We start from the raw sequence: 18,533 nt of genomic DNA, 5'->3' as shown, positions 1-18,533 counted from the left end.
AAAAGCATGCACCAGCATATTCAGCTTGTAATAACCAAGTTTTTTAAGTATTTTGAGATTTATTTATGTTATTTTATATGTATGAATGTTTTGCCTGCATGTATTTTTGTGCAACATGGGTGTTTGTGGTGCCTGTGGAAATCTAGAAGGGGGAGTCTGACCTCCTGAAGCGGGAGTTAGGGATGATTCTGAACTGCCATGTGGGTGCTGGGAACTGAATCCAGGTCCTCTGCAAGAGCAACAAGCGTTCTTAACTGCTGAGCCATCTCTCTGGCCCCTATAACTAATTTTTAAACAAAATTCAGAAGCCTTAAGAACACATCTAGGTTGGTGGCACACGCCTTTAATCCCAGCACTCGGGAGGCAGAGGCAGGCGGATCTCTGTGAGTTCGAGGCCAGCCTGGTCTACAGAGTGAGTTCCAGGACAGCCTCCAAAACAATACAGAGAAACCCTGTCTCAAAAAACCAAAAAAAAAAAAAAAAAAAAACACATCTAGGGATTGGTGAAACAGTTTAAACAGTTCTCCCCCCACCAAAAACAAAAACAAAAACAGATAGACAAGGGGTGGGGGAGAAAGGCAGAAAGGCAGACAGACAGGTGTGAAGTGTGTGATTAAAATCCCAGCACTGTGAAGATGGACCCTGGGGACTCACTGACCCTGGGGACTCACTGGCCCTGGGGACTCACTGACCCTGGGGACTCACTGCCAGCCAACCTGGTCTCTGAACTCTAGGCCAGTGAGAGATCCTCTCTCTAATTTAAAAAAAAGGAAAGGCACCCATGCAGTCATCATCCCCACCCACACCCACACAGGAAGAAAAGAGAAGCAAAGAAAAACATGGCAGCAGTCTACAGCGGCGGTGCTGGGGTGCGTTCCTATAACCACAGAACTTGAGAGGCTAAAGAAGGAAGATTAAGAGCCTCAGGCTAGCCTGGGCTATATAGCAACCCCGTGTTTGTTTGTTTAAAAACAAAAGAACAAGGAGGGGTATCCCAACTAGTTGTTCCCATGTCACTGAGAGGCCATGAGGTACAGAAGGGATGGGCACTCCTGTCCTTCCGTGGACTTGATTTAGCTGTTTCTCCTGTTTCTTAGGCTTTTCTGACCTTTGCTGATTTTAAGGTTTCAGCAGATGAACTAAATATTGCTCAAGCCCCTTTGTGGGGCCCTCATGTAGCATGGAATTGGGTGCATCTAGAGACAGGCCTTGGGAAGCTTTTCTCCTTCATAGTGACGCAAAAACCACAAGCGCTCTTAGATTAAGAACTACTGTGAGAGAAATCAAATCCTTCTCATTCTCCTCTGACCAGAGGAATGCTGAGAAAGAAGAGCCTGGTTCTGCCTCCCTGTGGATGTGATAAAGTCTGAGACTTGCAAAAGAGCTTAAGTAGTACAACTTGTGTAAGAAGAATTCCTTGGGTGCATTTACTATAAACAAAGGGTCCTTGGCACGAGCAGAGAGCTGAACAGCTGCAGCTGCAAGAGATTTGCTTAGACAACCAAAACATTAAATACTCTTGAGACAGGAGGCAGGGAGAGAGAGAGAGAGAGAGAGAGAGAGAGAGAGAGAGAGAGAGAGAGAGAGAGAGAGAGAGAGAGAGAATGCCTGCCACGTCTCTGATGTGTCCACCTTCATCCTAGGCCTGTGTAGCCTTCTAGGATTAACTGTGCCTATATCTGGCTAAAAGGAACCTCTTTAAGTATGACTGGATTTTCTCTTTATTTCTTTCAAGTTAAGCAAACACAGGGGTCTAAGGTCAACCTACTAGACATAAATCAAAAAGAGGACACTGGTGGGACTCCAGCTCCCCTGAGAATATTATAGAGGTTGGAGGGAGTGACTGAAGCAGGAAGAATTGCCTTCAGATGAGATTACTGTGGGTCTGAAGTGGAACCAGCTTGCTTAATGTGGAAATCCCAGGGAAGCAGTAGCACAGTGACATGATTTCTTGGTCACATTTCTCACCCTCATGACACTGCAACTATCCCGACTCTTCCGTGTCTTGAGACATCACCATGCAATCCACTGGCCCTTGCCTCATGTCTCTGCAGAGTTCAGTTAATCACCTTACTAAAATAGCTGCCCCTTGCTCAAAGCATGAAATGTATGATTTCATCACTTAGTGGAGCAACCCCCAATTTTACTAGAACATATTGGAAGTACAGTTGCTATTCTTTTGAAGCACGGAATTGTCAAAATGTGATTTTTCAGCTTAAAAATAGTGAATTTATGTTCTACAAGGCAATATAATGCAATAGATAATTGAATAAAACATGGGATCACAACCACACTGAAACTCTTAGAAGAGAAAGTGGGAGATACTCTTCAACGAGTTGGTACAGGAGACCACTTCCTGAACATAACACCAGTAGCACAGATACTGAGATAGACAATTAACAAATGGGACCTCCTGAAACTAAAAAGTTTCTGTAAGGCAAAGGACACAATCAACAAGACAAAAAGGCAGTCCACAGAATGGGAAAAGATATTCACAAACCCCTCATCTGACAGAGGGGACAGAGGGATGATCTCCAAAATTTACAAAGAACTCAAGAAGCAAGTCTCCAAAACACCAAAGGATCCAATTAAAAGGTGGGGTACAGAACTAAATAGAGAATTCTCAATAGAGGAGGCTAAAATGGCCAAGAGACACTTAAGAAAGTGCTCAACATCCTTAGCCATCAGGGAAATGCAAATCAAAAGAACTTTGAGATACCATCTTACTCCTTTCAGAATGGCTAAAATCAAAAACACTGAAGACAATTTATGCTGGAGAGGACGTGGAGAGAGGGGAACACTCCTCCACTGCTGGTGGGAGTGCCAACTCGTACAGCCTCTTTGGAAATCAGTGTGGAGATTCCTCAGGAAAATGGGAATCAACCTACCACAAGACCCAGCAATTCCACTCTTAGACATATATCCAAAAGAGGCAAATTCATACAACAAGGGCATCTGCTCCACTATGTTCATAGCAGCATTATTTGTAATAGCCAGAACCTGGAAGCAACCTAGATGCCCCTCAACTGAAGAGTGGATAGAGAAAATGTGGTACATTTACACAATGGAGTATTACTCAGCAGAAAAAAAAACAATGGAATCTTGAATTTCGCAGGTAAATGGATAGCACTAGAAGAAACCATCCTGAGTGAGGTAACCCAGTCACAAAAAGTCAAACATGGTATGTACTCACTCATATATGGATTTTAGACATGGATCAGGATAGTGCCAGTCTGCACTTCCACTGACAGAGAGTCTGGGAAACAGGAAAGAACCTACGAGATATGCATGGTACCCCAGAGAAGAGGAATGAGGCAAGATCTTCTGCACAGATGGGGAACACGGCGAGGGGTGAGGGGGAGTGGGAGCTGGGAAGAAGAGAGGGGGAGAAGAGGAAGAGAGAGTAGGTCATGGGGGAACAGGAAGGTTGAATGGAGGGGTAGGATAGGGGAAAGAGGGAATCATAGGTTAGAAGACAGATCAGGCACCGGTGTGACCTCTAGTGATCTAAAGGGATGACACCAATTGGCAAGCTAAGCAACAGTGGAGAGACCACCTCGAATGCCCACTCCTGATAATGAACTTTATGTCTATAACCATCCTGGAGCCTTCAACCAGTGACTGATGGAAGCAGAGGCAAACACCCACAGTTAAACATTGAACTGAACCCAAGGAACCCAGTGACAGAGAGAGAGGAGCAATGAGCAAACTGGCAAAGAATGGGCTGGCAAAACCAGCAGAGACAGCTGATCTGAACAGGGGAGAGCTCTTGGACCCCAGACTGACAGCAGGGAGGCCAGCATGGGACTGATCCAGATCCCCTGAATGTGAGAGTCAGTGAGGAGGCCTGGGCAACCTATGGGGCCCTGGGTAGTAGATCAGTGTTTATCCCTGGCATACAAACAGACATCGTGTGTCCATACACAAAGAGGGATGCTCTCTCAGCCTGGACTCTTAGGGTAGTGCCTGGAACCTGCCCTGAGTGAAATGACAGACTCTAGATATCCCCTATGTGGAAGGAAATGGCGAGGGTGGGAGGCTGGGGGGGATGGTGAGGGCTTGCTGGAGGAGGGGAGGGAGAGGGAACTGGGATTGACATGTAAAACAAGCTATTTAAAATTAAAATAATAATAAAAATGGAAAAAATATGGGATTATCATGAAGTCACCAGAAAAAGACATATATATGTGCATATATATGTATATGTTCTAATATGAAGTTATATGAGATTATTATGAAATGATTTTTAAATATTCTCAAATAATAGATACAAAATGCCATCATTATAAGGAGTATACACTACTAGGGTTATAGTGATGGCTCAATGGTTAAGGGCATTTCCTGCTCTTCCAGAGGACCTGACGTTCAATTCCCAGAACACAAACGACAACTCACACTGCCTACACCTCCATTTTCAAGGGATCCAATTTCTTCTTCTGATCTCCAGGTATACATGTGGTACAAATACATACGTGCAAGCTGAACAATCATACACATAAAAGTAAATAAATAAACTAAATATTTTAAGTATATGCTATATATAAAACACAAGAGAATATGTTAACAGTAGCTGTAACAGAAACCAAAATGGCTATGAGAAATTTGTATTTTCTATAAAATAGATCTATAGCATGTTATCATTGGGTTACTGTCTTGTTTTTGTTTGTTTGTTTTTCAGATAGGATTTCTCTCTAAAGCCCTAGCTGGCCTGGAACTCGCTCTGTAGACCACGCTGGTCTTGAACTCACAGAGATCCGCCTGCCTCTGTCTCCCGATCACTGAGAGTTGAGGCAGGCACCGCTCAGCTTTTATTTTCTTATTTAAGAAAGTGTCCCAGAGCTAGCAGGGGACTCACGTTGTAGCTCATGATGGACTCAAACTCCTAATCCTTGGGCCTCAGCTTCCTGACTGCTGCTATTAAAAGATCACCAACCCTGGCAATACATTATCTTTTTATTTTTAATAACAAACATGTACCACCTTTGAAATAAAATAATCACTATTTTAAACATCTGGACATAAAGATAGCAAGTAGATATAAGATATAGTCTCAATTAATGATTAATTATCTCAATTAGAACAATACAAGTTAAAATCATAATTCACCACTGTTCCATGCCAATAATCCTGACAGGAAGACAAACTGGTGAAAACACTAAATACTGGAGTAAATGCAGCAAGAGCAGATCCTTTCACATTACTGGAAGCTGCAAAGGGGTACAGCCCTCAGGGTTTTGGCAAGTTTTGTTAGTAAGTTAAACACAGTTAGTTAATGACCCAACAATTCCACTTCTAAGAAAAGGGAGATATTTGGTTTTCATGTAAAAATCACACACAACTAATTGTAACTGATTTATTCACAAATATTGCCATCTAGAAGTGGCTTGTGTCCTTCAACTGGTAAACAGATAGCTGTGACACACTCATGTAGTGCAACACTTGGCCCACAATAAAGTAAAATGAGTCTCCCATATTTGCAACCCCGATAATGAAGGCCAAAGGCATTATGCTAAGTGAAAGAAGCCAGATGTCAAAGACATCCATGTATGATGTTCTGGAAAAGGCCACTGCTGGCAGGTTGGAGAAGAGCATCGGCATGGTGGGGTAAGAGGAAAGTGGAAGCCCTAGAGAAGGCTGTAGGCATGGACCAGCTAGCAGTGTATCTCGACTGTGGTGCTGCTCACACATCTCTAACACATCTGTCATGCTCAGAGATCTGTGCAAATCTAAAAATAATGTTTAAAAAGAAACATGCTACTGAAAAAATACCCAACTCAAGTTCTAGTTTTAGAACCCTCTTTATGAGTGAGTTTTTCTTGCTGTGCAATGATGGGGATGGAATTCAGGGCCACAGGCCTGCTAGGGAAACTCCAACCTTCTCATACCCCTGCCCTCCTCCTGCTAGGAAAACTCCAACCTTCTCATACCCCTGCCCTCCTCCTGCGGCTTTGCAAAGACCAGTGAAGAGAAGCAGCTTTGAAACAGGGATGCTTCTCTGTGAAGACCAGACTCAGTTGCCAAGATGAGTGGAGTGTGGTAGTCTCGTCACCTGAGGGAAGTTAGGGAGGTCAAAGTTGCCTTTGAGAAACTCCATACAGATGCAGAATGGATGCGATATGGAATGACACTTCAAGGAAGTCAGTCACTTGTGGGCAGAGCACTCCCTACATCGTGGATGGAGTATGCCAAGCCTTAACAGCAACCAGCTCCCCTTTCACACAGGAGGAAGCCCCATCCTACTCACAGGTTAGTCAGACACTGTCTGCCTAATTCCTTCAACTTCTTCCATCTACAAATACTCTGCAAAAAGAAAAGGCACTTCACAGCCAGAGCAAGGTGCTCTCCTCCGACAGATTCCTGGACCGAACTCGGTGTATCTGCTTAAGCTCAAAAGCATAGCCCGGAGTACCACACAGGGCAGCACAGAGTCACTGAGGGTGATCTCCTCAGGAGTTAGCGTCTGCAGGAAGTAAAACATTGTTTCAGGTTGCATTTTTTTCTTTTACATTCATGTGGAGCATAGAGGAGCAATAAGAGTGAACTAGAATAAGGAAAAGGGGGAAGGGAGAGAGAGGGCCCTAAAACAAAGCCAGGAAAAAGGAGAAGGAAAAGGGGGTCCCTAATAGCAATGCAGAGGGAGGAAAAGGGGAGGAGGGGAAGGGGAGATCCCTAGGTAATAAACAATACAGAATCTGAGCCTGAGGCTGAAAGGCTTAACTTTTCTTTGTCACATCCATTGTTCTCAGACTCTCTACAGAAGAACCCTAGTCTAGTCACATGACTTATTAAAGATTCATACCTAAGAAATTAGCCCTTGCAAAAAGAAGAGGCAGAAACTAGCTGTAAATGAGTCTTCAAAATAGAAGCCTAGGTACTGATTATGGTATACCAGATTTTTTTTAATGAACTGGCCATTTCATACAGCCACACACTCAAGGTCAAATCTAATAGAGCTATGGTTCCCGAGTGCCTCTGACCATTGTCTCCCCTTGTGACAGACCACCTCTTTCTTCCTGCCAGACACCCACGGTAGGAAGTTCATGTTCTGTGTTCTGTTCCTCTGAGTCTGTAATTGTTTACCACGGCTGCCAAATGCTCCAAGGAGCTGTTAAAAGGAGGTCTTCACAATCTCAAAAGAGTCACGGCTCCTAAGTGTCAGCTACAGCCACTGACTAACTGGGTGACTCTGAGCACACCATCAGACTTGCACTAGGTTACTGGTGCATGTCTCTCTGCAATGCTGGGACGAGTTGTGTGAAACAATACACATCAAAGTGTGCATAAAGATCACTGGCTCAGGGCTGGAGAGACAATTCAGCAGTTGAGGGCACGCACTGCTCTTGCACAGGACTGGCGTTTGTTTACCAGCACCTGCGTGCAGGGCGTTCATGACTGTCAGTCACTGCAGTACCGGGGGATCCAATACAATTGTGTGGCCTCTGTGGGCACCGGGCATGCACATGGTGCACATACAGACAGGCTACACACTCGTGCAATAAACAAAAGGTGAGTGAGTTGTAAACCACAAGCTCCTCTGCCAGTGCAAGTATTGTTATAGTTATGTAAGATTTGGGAACCAAAACCTTTAGCAGAAGTATTTCCTAAGCGAGACAGCTTGCTGCAGAATATTTGTTTGCACTCTGTCGTTGCCAAGGCACCTTCTGATTGGTTTGATAAAGAGATGAATGGCCAATGGTTAGGCAGAAAGAGGTTAGGTGGGACTTCTGGAGGCAGAGAGGACTCTGGGAAGAAAAGAGACAGAGTTGACAACCAGACACGGAGAGGTACAAGGTGGAAGAGAGGTAACGCCACGTGGCAGAACACAGATTAAAAAATATGTAAGGGCGGTTGAGACAAGCCTAACTGAAGGCCAAGCTTTCCTAATTAATAATAAGTCTGCAGGTCATTATTTGTGGGCTGAAAGCCCAAAGGTAGTTCAACAAGACTTGCTTCAGCAGCGGCTGCCGTGACGTTCTGAAACACTCTGCCTCTTAGAGAATGACTTCGGGTCGTCTTCGTGCAAGTCTATCAAGTGTGCCCGTCGGTGACATTTTGCCGTTTTCACTTGCTTTCATGTACACGACCTCCACTTCTCCACAGACTCTAAAGAAGCAGACTGTCTGCCCCCACACTGACCCTGCTCTTGGTTCTTCACAGCGGTCACAGGCTGGCCCCGGCCCTCTCTTCTCTTGGGCTGTGTAGCTATTATTCAAAACAGACACAAGGGTGACATCAAACACTCATCCCGAATGCTAGAGCCAGGGCACCCTCCAGCAAGGCAAAGGCAAAGATCTGTAGAGGAAGCCATTAGCAGCGCGTGAACTCGCCAAGACTGGGCCAGGTGGACTTCATGAAGAGGGAGGGGTTGGGATGAGGTAGACATTGTGCTTCTGTGACAGGAAAGGTGCTGAGCACTGACAGTGACAGCGAGATGGACGGTGAGGACCCTGTGGGAAGTAAGTCTCTAACCATCACTCACTTAACATTCACTGAGCTGGTTTTGTGTTAGAACCAGGGATGCCTCGGTGAATAAAATAGGAAAAATCTGGGTCTCTGTGTATTTAGAATCTGGAGCCCTTGCAAAGTAACCGGGCATCAGTGAAATGGAAAACGGGGAGCCATAAGACCATTTGCGGTGGGCGTTTGGGAGCGCAGTGTGCAACAGATAACCAGGGAGGCCGGTGAGGGCTGGGCTGGGAACGTGGCATGAACACATGCGTGTCCAGCACAGTGACCGTGAAGGGTCAATGTCTGCTCCAGCTCTGCCCTCAAATGAAGCAAGACCTATAGCAAACGCCTGGGTTTTGTGTTTTATGTGGTGTTCCAGTTTCTCCAAGCCTAACTGAAGGGATACCCATTTGGCTGAAATGTTCACCTAATATAACCCTTAATGTTTGGGAGATTTTTTTCCTTTTACATTAATATGGGAAAAGTCATCAAAATAATAATGTACTTGATATATCTTTCCAAAAGATAGATTTGTAAAATAAGTTTTCTTCAAGAAGACCAATTATAAAAATTGAGAGCCAGAGCCAGGCATTGGTGGCGCACACCTTTAATCCCAGCACTCAGGAGGCAGAGGCAGGCAGATCTCTGTGAGTTGGAGGCCAGACTGGTCTACAGAGCGAGTTTCCAGGACAGCCTCTAAATAATACAGAGAAACCCTGTCTCAAAAAAGAAAAAATGAGAGCCCGTAAGTGGCCTCAGCAGGTAAAGGCATTTTCCACTAAGCCTGACAACTTGAGTTCAATGCCTGGACCACGCATGGCAGAAAGAGGCAACCCCTACAAGTCATCATCTGACCACCGCATCTGCACGAGTCCGCATGAACACACACACACACATGAATGATAAATGTAATGAGAATTTTAAATTAAAAGCCTAAAGTAATTAATCTTGACTCAGCCAAGCTATCTTTCTGGAAGTGATAAAATAGGGCAATCCAAGTGACTTATTTTCCACAGACCTAACAATACAGAGGCAGATGGACAGAAATGATATATCTTTTTGACTGTGTCTCATACATCAAGAATGCACAGGAAACTAGGACTGCTAGTTAGATTTTGCTCAATCCCTGACCAAATTCTCCACTTGGTGTCTGACACAGGGTGGTTCTTGAAAGGGCAGGATGCAGTGTGGCTCATCAGAGGTTACCTAGAGGTCACAGATGTGTGCTAACAGAGTTGACACAGTATTAACAACATGGACTTCTACAGAAGCAGGCCTAGACTGAAGATCATGACTTTTCCCACAGAAGTGACAAGATCATATTTTCCTTGATCATAAAGTTTCATCAGTTCTGCTCAGACTCTTAAAAGAATGTATTTAAATTTTACTGCTTTCTGTCATAAACTTTTTTAAAAAGGCTATTTTAGCTTGAAAAATGTTGAAATTATATTCTTCAAAGGGATAAACAAAACTCAAAGGCTTCACTTCTAATAATTCACACTGCGGAGAAATTGTATAAATGTGGCAAAGCCGTAAGTTCCCATTCAACTCTTATTATTTATACTAGAGAGAAACTATATAAATGTAAAGGTTATGGAAAAGCCTTCAAAATAAATCCAGTCCCCTAGCCTCTAGTTCTTGTGTTGTGAACAAAACTCCAAGACAACCTTCCTCTTACACTTAGTAAGTACCTGGAAAGTGTGTTTAATAACAAACCACCTCCAAGAGACAGGCAAAACAATAGAAGCCACAGAATGCTCCCTCCCAGCACCAACCAATGAGAACAGGCTACCTGCAAGTAACAGACAAAGTCATAGAAATCACCAAATTTCCCATCTGTAACCAAGCAATCAAAAATACTACCAAACCAGTTGCCCTGACTCTGAGAAATTCCTCTAATTGTTCCCCAAATGTCAACCAATCAGTATCTGACCCATACCTACTGATGTAATCCTGTGATTTTTTCCTTAAAATCTGGCAATAGATAAGGGACTCCACTCCCTCTGGAGGCTGCTGCATCAGCTGCATTTGCAGTTTGGTGAGTCTGTCTCCTTGGTGGTCTCTGGGGGTCTTTGAGACTTGGGCTCAACAATCCTATCGATTAATACTTTGACCAAAGAAATTCTCTATATCAGGCTTCAGTGGAACTTTCAGCTTTGGCTATACTCTGAATCATCTGAGGAATTTTAAACCAACTGATATCTGAGGTTCTGATTGAACCAATTTGAGTTGTAGATTTGGCTTTAGTATGAAAAGCTTCCTAAGTGGCCCTGATATGAAACTCTTGTTCAAGTGCAGCTGTTTCTGTTGCAGTGTCTTGGTGATGAGGTCATGAGGGAGCACCATCAACATGAGGGGGAGGACACTTTCCTCTTCACATTGGTTGTGAAGAGAGTCTTTTCAAGTGCATAGCCCTACTAGCTTCATTTCCCTCCTCAATTAACAACCAAGATAATATCCTACAGACACAGACACAGACCAACTTAATCTAGATAATTCTTCATTAAGATCCCCTTTTCCAGCTGAGCACTAGTGGTGCATACCTTTAATCCCAGCAGAGGAAGGTGAATCTCTATGAGTTTGAGGTCAGCCTGGTCTAAAAGAGAGTTCCAGGACAGCCAGAACTGTTACACAGAGGAACCCTGTTTCAAAACAACAACAAAAACTAACCAGCACAAGTTGGATGTGGTGGTGTACACTTTAATCTCAGCACTTAGGAGACAGAGACAGATAGGTCACTGTGAGTTCAAGGCCAGCCTAGTCTTCAGAGTGAGTTCCAAGACAGCCAGGGTTGCTACACAGAGAAACCCTGTCTTGAAAAAACCATATCAGGGGCTGGAAAGATGACTCAGAGGTTAAGAGCACTGACTGCTCTTCCAGGGGTCCTGAGTTCAATTCCCAGCAACCACATGGTGGCTCACAACCATCTACAATTCAATCCGGTGTCCTCTTCTGGCATGTAGGCAGAACACTGTATATGTAATAAATAAATAAATATCGTTTTTAAAAAAACAATATCAAACCAAAAAGAAAACACACACACACAAAGAAAAAACAAAAAAATAAAAAATGAGACCAAAACCCCACAAGAACTTAAAGCCCACTCCCAGTGACACACCTTCTCAAGTAAAGCTAAACCTATTCCAACGAAACCATACGTCCTAATCCTTCGCAAACAATTCAACTCACAAATGACTGAGCAATCAAACATAGGAGCCTATGAGGACCATTCTCTTTCAAACCACCACAATCTCTTCTTCCCTAAATTGCTGTCAGAATATTTTATCACAGTAATATAAATGAAACTAGAAAGCTGCATTAGTGGCACGCACCTTTAATCCCAGCACTGGGGAGGTAAAGGCAGGTAGATCTCTGTGAGATTGAGACCAGCCTAGTGTACAGAGAAAGTTCCAGGACAAGGTCCAAAGCAACAGAGAAACCCTGTCACAAAAAAAAAAAGAAAGAAAAGAAATTGGTAGTAGAAATTGGGATACACACACACACACACACACACACACACACACACACTCAGGAAAGTTATGATGATATGTTTATGTGTCAAGTTAACAAGGAGTAGATTGTGCTGGTTATGTTTTTGGGTTTGGGGAGTATTTTCATTTTGTTTTGTTTATTTGCCTCTGCCTCCTGAGTGCTAGGATTAAAGGCATGTGCCGCCACTGCCTGGCAGGCTTTGAGGTTTTTAAAAGCCTACACTAGGCCTAGTGTCTCTCTCCTCCTGCAGATCAGGATGTAAAGCTCTTAGCTACGGTCTCAGCACCATGCCTGTCTGCTTCCTGCCATGATGAACGTGGGCTAACCTTCTAAAACTGTAAGAAAGCCCCCAATTAAATACTTTCCTTTGCAAGAGTTGCTTTGGTCATGGTGTCTCCTCATATAAACAGAATCGTAACTAGGACAGGGATTATTTGTCATATCATTTCACAGCAGTCCACCGTTGCAGGAAAATCATAGATGCAGGAGCTTCAGACAGCTGGTGGAAACGTATCCACAATCAAGAGATGTTCATGGAACCTTGCTTGCCAGCTTTCTTTACTTTTCTACAGTCCAGGGCCCAGCCTAGGAAATGGTGCTGCCCATAGTGGGCTGGGTGTTTCTACTAAGCATTTAAACATATGAGCCTATGGGGGCCATCCTCACTCCAACCACCACAATCCTTTCTTACCTATGTTGTTTTCATCAGGATATTTTATCACAGTAATATAAATGAAACCAGAACAGAAATTGGTACCAGGAGCAGGATAGTTGCTGGGTACTAGGATGAAAAAAAATCAGTCAAGATAATTCCTCCCAAACATGCCTATAGTCTGACAAGATCTAAACAATTACTAATTAAGACTCTCTTCTGAGTGGCTCTCAGTTGTATCACATTGACAGTTAAAACTAGCCAGCACAGTGCCCAAGACAGAGGAAGAGCAGCCTTGGGACACAGCCCCCTTTCCATCACTGAGAAGGTAGGAACTCACTACTATCCAGGCTAATCTTGGCAGTAGTGTATCAGTAGGAAGAGACATTAAGAGTGTCTGATGTGAGCATTCCAATACCATGGGCTCCCGTCTGAATCAAAGGAATCAAGCACCGTGGAGTTCGTGGGTCTTGTACACTCTTCATTTCTTTATTATTTTGGGGTTTAGTGTAATGTCTGATGTTTATGTTTGGAGGAATTCTAAGAATTTTGAACTTTCCAGCTATTCTGGGTGACTTACAAATCAGATTTCTTCTTCTAGATAAAGGCAGCATAGCTATGGTTCTGTGTGATACGGCTCTTCGGGGCCATTCAGATCCTCATTTAGCTACTGCAAGCTGTTGGAGCCTCAGCGAGCCAGTTACAATTTCAGAATCTCAATTTCATTATCTCATAGACTGTGGTAAGGACTGCCAATGCTTTGCAATGTCGATTTTCAACAAATTATAACACCAACAAGTCTAGATTGCAGGATTTTAAAGGGCACAGATTTATACTTCCTCAGTCTATGGAGACTTTAACTTCAATTGTAACTATATGTTTACAGTTCTCTAATATTTATGGGGTATGTCCAGTCACAAGGGCACAATTCTAGCTTCATGAGTCATAGGAAACACAAGAAAGTCCTTTACAGGCTGGCAGGATGATGCTGGTACTCATGTTTTTGAGGAAGTCTCTGGCTGACCACAGCATCAGAGCCAGTCTTAGGAAGTTTCAAAGTGTGGATCCTAGTTCCAGATAGCTTGGGCTTGGATTTTGCTTTTCACTCTTGCTTTTCTTGGTGGAGCCACTTAATCCCTCTCCCCTCCATTTCGTTATCTGGAAATTGGGCATGTTCACTGGATGAGTAGAACTATGAAGAGCCCTCAGACCGAGCCCTGAATTTTACTGAAGCTTCAGAAAGGACTCGCTATTGCTATTGTTGGCTTCAGGAGTATGGATCTGACTCAGGTACTAAGAGGAAGTGCTGGGGGCCAGCAGGTCGCATGTAACAGAAATGAGATGATCTGATTTGTGAGACGCGCTGCATATCTAGGAAAGCAGCCCAGAGGAAGCCAGGGCAACGGGAAACATGGCTGCTCTCTCACTACCCAGTGCAGACAGCGCACACTGATGTCACTTTTGGGCCATCCGCCAACTCCTCAGAAGTTGACCAGCCCTTATTTACATAATACTTCCCAGGGCAGCTGTGAAGGTCTTAAAGGAAGTGAAAAGTAGAACCTCTGAGGAACACAGTCTGGGACTGGACATGGAGTCTGTATGGCGAACAGAGGCTGAGGTGACATGGCTAAGTATAAGTTGTGTGGGTTTGTCTGTTTCTCTCTTTTTCTTTCCTCTCCAAGTTCCACTCCCCCTCCCCCCAGTAACAAGCAAGAATGTAACAAGAATGCAGAGAATCAGGGAGTGGATTATCCAGGAAAAGCTGTGGGAGTTAGGAAAGCCTTCTTAGTAGTATTTTTTCCTATTCATATCAGCAGGGCTTACTGAACAGCACTGTGTGGCAGGTTCTGAGCTAAGTCTGTGAAAAATAAGACAAAAAGACACTGTGTGTCTCTGACTGTATTCCAATGACCATTCAGGACCATCAAGGAATCCATTTATAAGGCTCTTTTCTTGTCCTATGATCAAATGAAGAAGCTTTCTGGAGTAAAGGTACAAGGTTGATAAGAGCATCAGAGAGAGAGGACAGAGGTGTAGCCCTGTGTGAAAGCTAATAGAGAGGGAGGAGGGGGCGTGGGTGATCTGGAGGCGGGAATGGCAAGGAGCGCCATCCACAGAGGCGCACCAGGACCCAGCTGTCTTTGTAGATTGGGTACTAGAAATAGCTCAGTGCTCTTAGGATGTAAGGCTGGAAAGAACAGGATATGACAGATGAGATTAATCTCTTCGCAGGTCTGAAGGACAGCACCAGCTTCCCCTGGAGATGAGGAAGTTCCACCCGTGTAAGACAGAGATATGGCATAGTCAGATTTGTTTGAAATTCATGGAGAACACAGAGGTAGAGTGTGTTAGTAAGGAGTGGGGATCGCTGCATGTAAGAAGAGCAGCTTGAGCTGACGGGAATGCATTTCTCACACAGCAAAGGGGTGGTGACGGGTGGTCAGGGCCTGGCAGATGCTCTGCTCTCTGCATGTTTCATTCTCACAGTGCCCATGCTGGTTGTTGAGCTCAACACGTTACCCCTGTGTTTGAGGCTACAAGCATGAGGAAAGAGTCAACGGTTCCTTCATCATCAACTATAATTGAGACCAACAGACTCTCAGCAGATTTTTGGCATTTAGGTAGATACGATCCCAGATGGCCTCCTCTGTCTGTAAGAGAAGCTAAGCAAGCAATAATTCTCCCTCCATGAAAGGCGTGTATGCGGGAAGTTGGAAATGAGCAATGAGCAAGTCAAGCTGCCATTTCTTCCACCAAAGTTCGCAAGTGAGAGACGGTGAGGACCTGCAGCCACACAATGGCAACAAAAAAGGGACGCTACTGCCTTTGCAGGAAACTTCAGAGATTCTGATCGGTTCTTCTCGGTGTGGGGTCATGAGTCATCCATCTCTGGGGGAAGCTCAGCAAAGGGTTAGATGTAAGTTCAAAACCAACGGAAGTCTCAGGGCTTGGTCTGAGACTATGGCTGAGAGGAGGAGCCATTAGAAGAGTCTGGACACCAAGGCTGGCATGCAGAGAGAAGAGCAGGGGGCACCATGGTGACACTCGTTTAGACAGTGGAGGCAGAAGATGAAAACCTTCAGGGAGGCTCTACAAGAAGATGGCCAGAAAAGTCAAGGGAACGAAGAATTTCCAGAAAGAGGTCCCAAAACGGTCAGAAATACCAAAGAGGTCCTATAAGGCAGAGGACTGGAAAATGCCTGCAGGATCTGACCATACGATTTCCTAGTTGGTCTTGATCTGAGCGGTCGATTGGTGAAGATGGGGCAATCCTTTACCTGTAGTGAAGGAGGGCAGCAGGCAAGTTCAGATTCCTTCTTAGTGGAGGCTCTAGAAGTTGAGAGAAATAAAACCGGGTGATGGGATAGAGGAAGAAATTAATGGCTTGGCTGGACTGTATTTAGAGGTTAGGAGAAGCCAACAGAAAGGGAAGGGATGAGGACACAGGAGTCTCTAAAACGCTAGAGGAAAGGCATGCAGGCCTCTCCCTTATCTGTTCAACCAACTGCAGCCCCAAAACTTTCCAGAAGTAAACAATGCGTAGGTTTCTAATACGTCTTACTAAAGTATATTGTTATAATTGTTCTATTTTGTCATTGTTAATATTTTAGGATTTACTCTTACTATTACTTTTAATTACATGTAGGTGTCTGTGTCTGTATGTCTCTGGTCTCCTGACTACACATAGAGCATGCTCATCCGTCTATGCATGGAACATGCTCTTGAGTACTTGTATCTGTCTGCACACTGAGGAGCAAATGTGTTTTCATTTTCCTGTTCAAAATAACAGGAAGTATCATTCTTGAAGTCTTCCTATTCATAACAGAAATGTAACGAAAAAACACAAAACAGCAACAAAAACCAGAAAGTCGCTAGTGATGTATTGGGGAGGCATGGTGTTTGGTACCACACCTCACGAGGTGGATAAAATAATCTCCACTCTCAAACAGTATTCAGTCTACCGTAAGAACCCAACACAAGCTGGCGGTGGTGCCGCACGCCTTTAATCCCAGCACTCGGGAGGCAGAGACAGAGGCAGGTGGATCTCTGTGAGTTCGAGACCAGCCTGGTCTACAGAGTGAGTTCCAGGACAGCCTCCAAAGCGACAGAGAAACCCTGTCTCGAAAAACCAAAAAAAAAAAAAGAACCCAACACAGGAGGGCTAAATACTTCGACAAGAGTCCTTTATAGCTTCAGCTTGAAGGGGCCTCTGCCTCTTCAGTCAGCTGGCAGGTCATGGAAATTCTACCCCTGCAAAGGGAGCTGTGGGCACAAGAGAAGTGTTTCTTCCCTCTTCACTCAGACTATACCCAAACAGCTAGGACAGCTTTTCTTTTCCCCAAGACACAAAGTGACATTTTTTAAGAAGAGAAGCCTCTCTTTTGGTGCCAGACTTGTTTAAAAATAAAGTAGAAGGTCTAAGGAATGTCTGTTTAAGCACAGCTGTCCAAAGCCTCATATTTGAAGAATTCAGAAAAACAGGGCTGTTCCTTCCAGCCAGTTCTCTCCTGGACCCACTCCTTGCTACTCAGATTGCATCGGACACAAAGCTAGTGGTGCTATCTTTAGTTTCAAAGGCCAGGTCTGCCTATTTTGCTGGTGAATGCATGGAATGTTACAGCCTTGTATTTAAGCTCTGTTTTCTGAACCTGATCATGGCCATGAGCTTGTAGGGTCAAGGACTACGTCCTGAGAGCCTTCGTGATCTTACCTGCCATGGCAAGCTTGCAGGAATATCGGATGAATGAAAGAATGCAGAGAACTGGGGAGCAGTGGCAGGTGGGTTGCTAAGCAGCCTGGTAAAGAGGATTACAAACGAGCCACAATTAGTAGACAAGGTGGCAGAGAGGAAACAAAGTTCTGAGTCGGCAGACCTAGGTCCTAGTCCCATGATGCCTTGCTTGACTTCACCTGCTCAACAAACACTTCTTGGCATCCATGGCAAGCTCTGACAAAATTCCTGCTCCCAAAGCACACTGATGATGGCTGAGGGGATCTAAGAGGGATGTGTGGGAGGAGATACCACCATGGTAAGCTAGGGCAGGTGCTAAGCAAGACAGGGCTTCTAATCAGGCTGTGTTTTCCAGGAATTTTTCTTGAAGGATGCAAAGTGTTTAATGACTGGGAGAACTCACCATAGGAAAGGGGGCTAGCATGTGATTATTCTGCATCAGGAAATACAGGAGGTGACACTTGAGAGGTGATGGTAATAGCCAGGGATGAAGTAAGAGAAGTAAGCTACTTTGCAAAGTAAAAATGCCATTGCATCCAAATGATTGGAAGTTGAGGGTAGACGCTTAGGGGTTAGACAAAACTGGGTTCAAGTCTACACTCTGATACACACTGGTCATGAGATAATAATCACTGTTTAAACCAACTCTCCAAGCTTAGTTTCCTTAGCACAGTGTCCATTCGATTCTGCTATCCATTGCTGTGCAGCAACCCTTCTTAAATGTAATGGTTTAAGACAGCATATATTTAGTAAGTCCCAAGGTTCTTATGGGTCAGGAATCTGGGTCATCTTAACAGAGGCCTCTGCGTCAGGGTCTCTCACAAGGCTGCATCCGAAGTCAGTCAGGGCTGTGGCTGTCAGCAGAATTTAGTTTTTCGTTGGCTGGTGGCCAGAGGCTGCCAGTTCTTTGCTGTGTTGCCTTCTGAATACAATACCTGGCTTCCTCATAATCAGTGGAGACTGGTGTTGGCTGGCAAGACAGAAGGGTCGCGTAAGTGAATTCTCATCACTTCGGCTGTGTTCTGTTGGTTAAAATGCACAGGCTAGCCCACTGTTGGGGGGGATTATACAAAGGAGTGAATACTACAGGGTCAGCATGTGGGGGATTCCTTCTTGGAGTTCGCCTCACCCCTAATTTGTAGGACAGACCACCAATCAGTGTTAGCAGTTGTTATGCTGAACTGAGAGAATCTATGGGGGGAGGGGGAT

The 18,533-nt window shown here is 44.4% G+C and overlaps 1 long non-coding RNA gene across 1 annotated transcript; it reads left to right on the top strand.

Annotated features, from left to right (window-relative positions):
* The first annotated feature begins 13,611 nt into the window (after positions 1–13,611).
* LOC121138098 lies at positions 13,612–16,539 on the top strand. The gene is made up of 2 exons (XR_005875285.1): positions 13,612–14,210; positions 14,825–16,539. It is a non-coding gene; the product is annotated as an uncharacterized LOC121138098 (long non-coding RNA).
* The last annotated feature ends 1,994 nt before the right edge of the window (positions 16,540–18,533 follow it).

Source organism: Mesocricetus auratus, unplaced genomic scaffold (assembly GCF_017639785.1).
Source record: "Mesocricetus auratus isolate SY011 unplaced genomic scaffold, BCM_Maur_2.0 contig_11686_pilon_obj, whole genome shotgun sequence".
Classification (NCBI taxonomy): Eukaryota; Metazoa; Chordata; class Mammalia; order Rodentia; family Cricetidae; genus Mesocricetus; species Mesocricetus auratus.
This window is presented reverse-complemented; position numbering and strand designations above follow the sequence as displayed.